We start from the raw sequence: 9856 nt of genomic DNA, 5'->3' as shown, positions 1-9856 counted from the left end.
ATGGATTTGATATCTGCTCTACACCTTTGCATAGAAGGGAATACAATCACTTCTGCACGGGCCGCCGACTTACCTGCTTCTCTTCCTCTGACACCAGTGATGCAGCTTTCCTCTTCTGCACCTGCGACAGGTTGTGTGAAAGGGTTCATGCATAAAGTGAAAGTCTTACACTCCGCTGTACCTGTGCGACAAAAACTGCGACGTCTTCCTTTATCAGTACGTGCTGCTGTGTCTGATGAACTGAACCGCCTTCTCAGCGCAGGTGTAACAGAGAAAATTGATGCTTCATCGTGGATCTCACCGATTGTTGTAGTACAAAAAAAGACAGGAGGAATTAGAATGTGTGTTGATTTGCGGGAGCCTAATAAGGCTATTATAGTGGATGCTTACCCTCTGCCACACATGGATGAGACTTTAGCTGCCTTGTCAGGTGCAACTGTTTTTTCTACCATTGATCTGGAAAACGCTTACCACCAGGTTCCGCTCCATCCAGATAGCCGTGACCTCACAGCATTTATAACGCACGACGGGCTGTTTCGTTTTTGCCGTGTTCCATATGGTCTCGCATCGGCTCCGGCCGCATTCCAGAAAATGATGTCAATAATACTCAAAGATGTTCCCAATGTACAGAATTACTTGGATGACATCATCTGTTTCGGACGTACACAGCAAGATCATGATGTTGCTTTGGATGCTGTCCTCAAACGTCTAAGTGAGGCCGGTCTATGAATGAATGAGAAAAAGTGTAATTTCCGTCAGTAATGCTTGCGCTTTCTTGGACACATGGTGAATGGAAATGGTATCCAACCTGATGAAGATCATCTGCAAGCAATAATGCAGGCCCCAGCTCCAACTGATGTCACCAGCTTGCGCTCCTTTCTGGGTATGTTGTCCTGGTATAATAAGTTTATACCTAATTATGCCACTCTCGTTGAGCCGTTGCGTGCATGCCTGCACCAGGATTCTGAATTTGAATGGACTGATGATGCCCAACAGAGCTTTATGGATGTTAAGAAATGCTTAGTGGACAGTCCAGCACTTGCCCTATTTAACCCAGAAATGCTAATCATTGTGTCCACTGATGCATCAGATTATGGTCTGGGAGCGATATTATCGCAGGTGTACCCAGATCACAGTGAACGCACAGTGGCATTTGCGTCACGAACCTTAACCTCAGCCGAACGGCGTTATTCAACTGTGGAGAAAGAGGCTTTAGCGTGTGTTTGGGCGTCGAGAAGTGGCACACATACCTCTGGGGCAGACGTTTTACGCTACGCACTGATCACCAGGCGCTGACAACACTGCTGTCTACGCGGGGAGCTGGACGTGCCAGGATGCGCATTGCTCGGTGGTCAGCTCGCCTTCTGTGTTTCACTTATGACGTTGTGTATCGGGCTGGCTCATCAAATCATGTTGCTGACTGTCTGTCGCGGTTACCTCTTCCTCTCGCTTCTGCTTCTACCTCTGATGATGAGCCAGAGCTGGTCACTTTACTGTCTACTGCCCTGACTGCGATTTCACCATCCGAGTTCAAAACTGCTGCAGCCTTGTGTCCTGAACTGACCGCTTTATGCACCCAAATCGAAAAACGATGGCCTGTTTCTGTAAAAGCTGTGCATACCGACCTTCAACCCTACTACAATGTGAGGAATGAACTTAGTGTCAAGGACAATGTGGTGTTCAGGGACACCCGTCTAGTAGTTCCAGTGACATTGAGACATACATTAATAGCTCTCGCGCACGAAAGTCACCAGGGAATCGTGAGGACAAAGCAGCGCTTACGCGAACTATACTGGTTCCCTGGAATGGATCAGATGATCCAGACTCAGGTCTCCTCGTGCGAGTTGTGTCAAAGGCTGGATAAATCTGCTCGCACTGTTACCGCGCCCCTCCAACCGGTACATTTTCCAGATGCACCATGGAGTAAACTGGGAATGGACATTGTTGGCCCATTTGACACTGCTGGTTGGGACTGTAAGTACGCTATTACTTTAACTGATTACTATTCCAAATGGCCAGAAGTTGCCTTTACATCGTCTGTGACGACAGGGGTTGTTATTGACTTTCTCAATGGCATTTTCAGTCGCCATGGTTACCCGGTAGAGTTGGTTACGGACAATGGGCCACAATTCACGTCGGATGCGTTCACCACCTTTCTGCGAGAAAGAGGCATTGCGGCAGTTCGCACGGCTGTCTATAATCCAGCCGCGAACGGGGCTATAGAACATTTTAACAGAGTTCTTAAGGACGGTGTACAGTCGGCTATAGTACAATCTAAGCCATGGAAACGTACTGTTACAGACTTTCTTCAAGTTTATCGCTCTACTCCACATGCCACCACAGGAGTTTCACCCTTCGAATTACTCCATGGGCGGAAGATGAGAACAAAACTGAACATTGCCCTTCATTCCCCTGCAAGCACTCTCCAGCCAACGGATGTTCGCAAGCGAGTTGTTCTTAAGCAATCTCAAATGAAGCGTTATACTGATGCAAAACGTTGAGCACGACGGCTTATCCTCAAAGAGGGGGACAGGGTGCGAGTGCGCAAGCCCTTTCATGTGCCGAAGGGACACTGCAAATTTTCTGATCCTGTTGAAATTGAGAAACAAGTGGGTCCGAATACCTACTTGCTAGAGGATGGAAGGAAATGGCATTCCTCACGATTGGCACGAGTTGTTCAGATGCCTGATCCTGCAGCTGAGCTTGCGGAGCAAAGTTCTTTCTGTAATGAAGCTGATAACTTTCCGCGGGCTGAGGAACGTCCGTCAAGAATGCACAAACCTCCCTCATGGCTAAAAGATTTCGAGACGTAAATGTATAGTTATACATTGCATAGCCTATAGCTTATACGTTCTGTTCCTGTTATAATTAAGATAAGCTTGTTTTTTGTGCTCAAGCAATATATTCTAAAAAAAAAAATTTAAAAAATACTGTTCAAACAATTTTACTTCCTTGGGTTATTGCTTAATGTTGGAATGAAACATCTTTTTGTTTTATGGTAATTACTGATAGATTAAGTGGGAAGGAAAATATCTTATGTATTGGGGGATGTTGTGCCTACATAAACTGTTATTACAAGAACTGAACACTAGAGGGCGATTAATCAGTGTAGATACAAGCGAGACTGTGAGATATACAGGTGAAACTCGAAAAATTAGAATATTGTGCAAAAGTTCATTAATTTCCGTAATTCAACTTAAAAGGTGAAACTAATATATTATATAGACTCATTACAAGCAAAGTAAGATATTTCAAGCCTTTATTTGATATAATTTTGATGATTATGGCTTACAGCTTATGAAAACCCCAAATTCAGAATCTCAGAAAATTAGAATATTGTGAAAAGGTTCAGTATTGTAGCTCAAAGTGTCACACTCTAATCAGCTAAACACCTGCAAAGGGTTCCTGAGCCTTTAAATGGTCTCTCAGTCTGGTTCAGTTGAATTCACAATCATGGGGAAGACTGCTGACCTGACAGTTGTGCCGAAAACCATCATTGACACCCTCCACAAGGAGGGAAAGCCTCAAAAGGTAATTGCAAAAGAAGTTGGATGTTCTAAAAGTGCTGTATCAAAGCACATTAATAGAAAGTTAAGTGGAAGGGAAAAGTGTGGAAGAAAAAGGTGCACAAGCAGCAGGGATGACCGTAACCTGGAGAGGATTGTCAGGAAAAGGCCATTCAAATGTGTGGGGAGCTTCACAAGGAGTGGACTGAGGCTGGAGTTACTGCATCAAGAGCCACCACACACAGGCGGGTCCTGGACATGGGCTTCAAATGTCAAGCGTCTTACCTGGGCTAAAGAAAAAAGAACTGGTCTGTTGCTCAGTGGTCCAAAGTCCTCTTTTCTGATGAGAGCAAATTTTGCATCTCATTTGGAAACCAAGGTCCCAGAGTCTGGAGGAAGAATGGAGAGGCACACAATCCAAGATGCTTGAAGTCCAGTGTGAAGTTTCCACAGTCTGTGTTGGTTTGGGGAGCCATGTCATCGGCTGGTGTTGGTCCACTGTGCTTTATTAAGTCCAGAGTCAACGCAGCCGTCTACCGGGACATTTTAGAGCACTTCATGCTTCCTTCAGCAGACAAGCTTTATGGAGATGCTGACTTCATTTTCCAGCAGGACTTGGCACCTGCCCACACTGCCAAAAGTACCAAAACCTGGTTCAATGACCATGGTATTACTGTGCTTGATTGGCCAGCAAACTCGCCTGACCTGAACCCCATAGAGAATCTATGGGGCATTATAAGAGAAAGATGAGAGACATGAGACCAAACAATGCAGAAGAGCTGAAGGCCGCTATTGAAGCATCTTGGTCTTCCATAACACCTCAGCAGTGCCACAGGCTGATAGCATCCATGCCACGCCGCATTGAGGCAGTAATTAATGCAAAAGGGGCCCAAACCAAGTACTGAGTACATATGCATGATTATACTTTTCAGAGGGCCGACATTTCTGTATTTAAAATCCTTTTTTTTATTGATTTCATGTAATATTCTAATTTTCTGAGATTCTGAATTTGGGGTTTTCATAAGCTGTAAGCCATAATCATCAAAATTATATCAAATAAAGGCTTGAAATATCTTACTTTGCTTGTAATGAGTCTATATAATATATTAGTTTCACCTTTTAGGTTGAATTACTGAAATTAATGAACTTTTGCACAATATTCTAATTTTTCGAGTTTCACCTGTACATGTGAGTTCGATCTGGATTAAAAGGAGTGAGCATCTAAGAATTCTTGTGCCATCGCATCTTTTATTGTTTTGTAAAATTAAGTAACAATACAACACTCTCCTTTCAGGTTTTTCATTTACATCAAGGTTAAGTACATTTCGCCATGGTGTATCACACTTGTTATTCAAAGACCCACAATTATTAATTCTTTGTCACCTAACAACATGCTATTGCACTCACCTAAACTGGAAAAAAGACTCAAATTCGGAAAGGAGTCTTTACAGTCGGTATAAATATACCCCTTTGAATATTGATCCAACAGTTCTTTTTCTTCTCCAGTGAGGGCTGATCTCCATTTTTCTGTTGCTTTAGTCACTATTTGGAAAGATTTTATAATGAGATGCTCAGCAATGGCATTCACATCTTTATAAGCAAAACCCGCTATTTGATGTAAGTGTCCGATTGTTGTTACCTTGGCATCACACAAAGTCCTTTCCGGTATAGCAAACGACATCTCACGTGATAAGTCCAATCGTGAGCCAATGACCAATGGTTCTTGTAGTAACCAAAACAGGGAAGATACATTGCTTTCCCTGCTTGTTTTAAATAAAACCCAGACTTTGAACAAGTTGGGATAAAAGACTGGAGAATCGTGTCTGCAGATCCAACCAGAATAAAGCTTTGTTCAGTCCTAATTCTTCAATACTTTGTCTTCTTCAAAGAATTGAAGTATTCTTCAATACTTTGAAGAATTGCACAGGCAGCACCCATCCAACTTGACTCTTCAGAGCACCTTAAGAGTCTTTGTATATATTGCAGACGAAATGCAGCCGTTCTGCTCTGCAAGTGTATCAAACCAAGTGCCCCTTCATGTTTAGACAGGTACAAAACACTTTTTGGTACCCAATGCAGTCTGTCTCAGAAAAAGTCAATTAAAATGGACTGGATTTTCATTAAAACTTCAGCTGGGGGGTTTATGCAGGCTAAACGGTGCCAAAGTGCAGAGGCCACCAGATTATTTATAATCAAGATACGTCCTTTATAAGACATTTTAGGGAGTAAGAACCCTTTTACTTTTTCAATAGTACCTTCAAAATTATTTTCACAACATTTTCATCACCACAAAAAAACTCAAAACTTTTTTTCCCAGTTCACCTTTGCAGAAGTTTTAAAATCATCTAAAATCTTCAACATAACACTGACATCATTAGATTCACTGATTAAAACAATAACATCATCAGCATAAGTTGATATTTTAAAAGTATTATTACAGTTTGGCATACACAGTCCACGCACATTAGCTCTTAGTTTGTTTAACAAGGGTTCTATGGCTAAGGTATACAACATGCCTGACAGTGCACAGCCTTGTCTTACACCCCTATACACCCTAAACGGAGAGCATAAATCACAATTAATCTTTAATATGCTCAACGCCACAATACATAACTTTAACCATAGAAATACAATCTGAATTAAAACCAAAAGCTTCTAAGACACTCCATAAATAAATTTGTCAATGCTCTGTCAAAAGCCTTGATCAATTGATATCAATCCAAAATCTAAATCGAAAAGTTTCCCACAGTCTAAAATGTCTCTAATAAAAGAGACATTTTCAAAAATTCTTCTTCCTGGCACACAATATGACTGATCAGGATGAACTATAGATACAAGAACTTCACCTAATCTAATTGCTAAGGCTTTAGAGAGTATCTTATAGTCATTGCATAACAAACTAACTGGCCTCCAATTTTTTATATAATTTAAATCTCCTTTTTTAGGTAATAGCAGCTTTGTGGCAGTTGTCTATTTACCAAGCTCTCATTAAAAACTGCTTCCAATTCTGGACCCACCTCTAACCAAAAAGATTTATAAATTAATTCCATCAATGCCCGGTGCTTTTCCACTCTCCATTCTTTTAAGAGCATCCTCTAGTTCTCCTAAACTCAGGGCTTTACTGATTTCTTCGTTAGCATCTTTGGTTACTTGTGGTACATTTTCAAAAAAACAAAACTTTCATCTTTTGCCTCTAAAATTTCATTTTTATACAGGTCTTTGTAAAATTGTACAGCTCTTTTCCTGATGTCTAAAGAATTTGTCAATAAGACTCCAGTTTCTGACTTCAAACCATGAATAAACTTTTTCTGTCCATTCTTCTTTTCCAGTTTAAAAAATAATTTTGAAGGAGCATCCATTAAATCAAACTAACTATTGCACCTTGTGTTGTCAAACCTAATATATCGGCTAATAGATTATTTTTCTTTTTAATGCTTTCAAAAAAAAAAAAAAGGGTCTGCAAGCCCTTGTAACCTCATTAAATCTTCTTCCAACACACTCATTGACTTATTTATGTCTCTTGTAGCATTGCGAGTATATTGCTGACACAACTGTTTGATTTGAGCTTTCATAAAATCCCACCACTGCTGCAATGTCAAGAAAGATGATTTCATAGCTTTGGCATTTTTCCAGAATTAAGGGAGTTTATTTATAATGACGTGTTTGTGATTTATGGAAATATAACAGCCTGAATACTTAAAAAGGGGCATAAGTATATATATATATATATATATATATATATATATATATATATATATATATATATATATATATATATATATATATATATATATATATATATAATATATACAGTATATATATATATATATATATATATATATATATCCATCCATCCATCCATCGTCAACCGCTTATCCTGTGTACAGGGTCGCGGGGGCTGGAGCCTATCCCAGCTAACATTGGGCTAAAGGCGGGGGACACCCTGGACAGGTCGCCAGTCCATCGCGAGATATATATATATATATATATATATATATATATATATATGGCCAATGAATAGCAAGTGCTCTAAACAGAGAGGACTTGTGAAGACTACTTCTTCACAACTGGCAAGTATGCTCAACCATATGTCTTGTAAGGACACACCATTCATCCATGCCCATGAGGAGGCCATGCCTCTAGTTGAGTGTGCTTTAACACCAACTGGACAAGTCTGACCCTGCGATTCATAAGCCAGTGTAATTGCATCAGCAATCCAGTGAGAAAATCTTTGCTTGGAGACGGACATCCCTTTTGCACATCCTCCATAGCATATAAAGATCTGATCGGACAGTCTGAACTGTCTCAACGTATGTATTTAGCGCCTGCACAGGGCATAACAAATGCAATGATTTATCCTCATCTGAATTAAATGGAGGAGGGAAGAAGGCCTGAAGATGAACCACCTGCGCTTTGAAGGGTGTGGTCAGGACCTTGGGTAATTAGCCTTTCCTGGGTTTGACAGTGGCTCTTGAAAGACTTGCCAAAATCCAGACATGAATTGTCGACTAATAATGCATGTAGGTCAACAACCCGTTATTCTGAGGCCAGAGCCAGCAATAGTGTGGTCTTAATAGAGAGCATACGCAAATCAACATAGTCCAAAGGCTCGAAGGGGGGCCCTGCGAGAGCTTTTAGGACTAAAGTTAAGTCTCAAGTCGGGACTGTAGCCTGCCGAGATGGGTTTAATCGTCTTGCTCCTTTAAGGAACTTCATGATTAAATCATGCTTGCCTATAGAGGTGCCGGTTTCATGTGCGTGATATGCAGATCTAGTTGCCACATACACTTTGAGCTTTGACGGGGTGAGTCCTGCATCTAATCGCTCTTGAACAAATATTACAATTTCATGTATGGGCAGTTTACCGGGTCCTTGCTCTGTGAGAAACACCAATCAGCGAACACCTTCCATTTTAGTGCATAGAGGTGTCTAGTGGACGTGCACTGGCTTGTAAAATGGTGTTTATGACTGAACACGTCAGTTCTGGTTCATTTAGTGCGCTCCATTCTGGGGCCACGCATGCAGGTTCCACAGCTGGGGCTGGGGATGCCAAATTGTAGCTTGCGCCTGAGAGAGGAGATCCCTCCTCAGTTGGTGCAACTAATAGAACATTTCCTTGACCTCTCAGACTTTGAGTGGATCAGGCATACTGGAGGAAATGCATATTTGTTTTTCACCGGCCATTTGTGTGCCATTGCATCCCTTCCCAGCGGGGCTTGGGATTTCGAATAACAGAGTGGATATTGGGCATTCCCCACTGAGGCAAATAGATTGATTTATGCTTTAATTAATATTTCCCAAATCCTCAACATAGTTTGAGGATGAAGTCTCCATTTGCCCAGTGTCACCCCTTAGTGTAACAGTATACGTGCACCGTAATTCAGGCAGCCTGGGACATATGTCACTCTGAGGGAGAGATGATGCTCGCTCCATAGGAGGGGGTGACGTGTCATTCTCGACAGTGGCGGTGAATGAATTCCGCCTTGGCTGTTTATATATACCACAACTGTCATGTTGACTGAGCAAACCAGGACATGACAGCTCACTATTTCTGACTGAAAGCCTTTAAGGCTAGAATCAGTCAATAGCTCTAAGCGGTTGATGTGCCACGCCCTCCTCACACCTGTCCAGGTGCCAAAAGTTGGGTATCCATTGCACACCGCCCCCCAACCTGTGTTGGAAGCATCCGTAGTCACCACTTTCTGCCTGACAACTTGGGACTTCGAGTACCAGAGGGGACAGTGGGTATTCTCCACTGAGGCAAATAGATTGATTTCTGCTTTGCCAGATATTTCCCAAATCCTCAATACAGTTTGAGGGTGAAGTCTCCTGAATTCTGCCTTGGCGGTTTATATATGCCACAACTGTCATGTTGTCTGAGCTAACCAGGACAAGTTTTATATTTATGACTGAAAAGCCTTTAAGGCTAGAAATACAGCCGATGGCTTTAGGCACTGCATGACACTTGCCCCAGCGCGACACCTTGCTTTTAAAATGCACGAGGAGCTGTCCGTGGTGCTGAACAGAGGCTGGATATTGGCTGGATGCGCATGCGTCATTGGCGCCAAGCACGTCACTGGCGCTTCAGCCAGCACTGAAGGGGTCTCATGTGTAAGAGACCTAATGGAATGCTGCCGCCACAAATCCCAGTGCTTTCTGAAAGAAGTTTCAGTGGAAATGTTCTCCGATGGACACCGTAAAATGGCTGAAGCAGTAAAAATGTGCTGGCATAAAAAAGCCTCTGATTGAGGCAGTAACAGATAATTGTCGAGGTAGTTTAGGATGCGCATGCCGCTCAGTCTCAGAGGGGCGAGAACCGCATCAATGCAATTTGTGAATGTACAAGGAGC

This window comes from Xyrauchen texanus, chromosome 12, assembly GCF_025860055.1.
Source record: "Xyrauchen texanus isolate HMW12.3.18 chromosome 12, RBS_HiC_50CHRs, whole genome shotgun sequence".
In the NCBI taxonomy this organism is placed as follows: Eukaryota; Metazoa; Chordata; class Actinopteri; order Cypriniformes; family Catostomidae; genus Xyrauchen; species Xyrauchen texanus.
Note: the sequence above shows the minus strand (reverse complement) of the source record.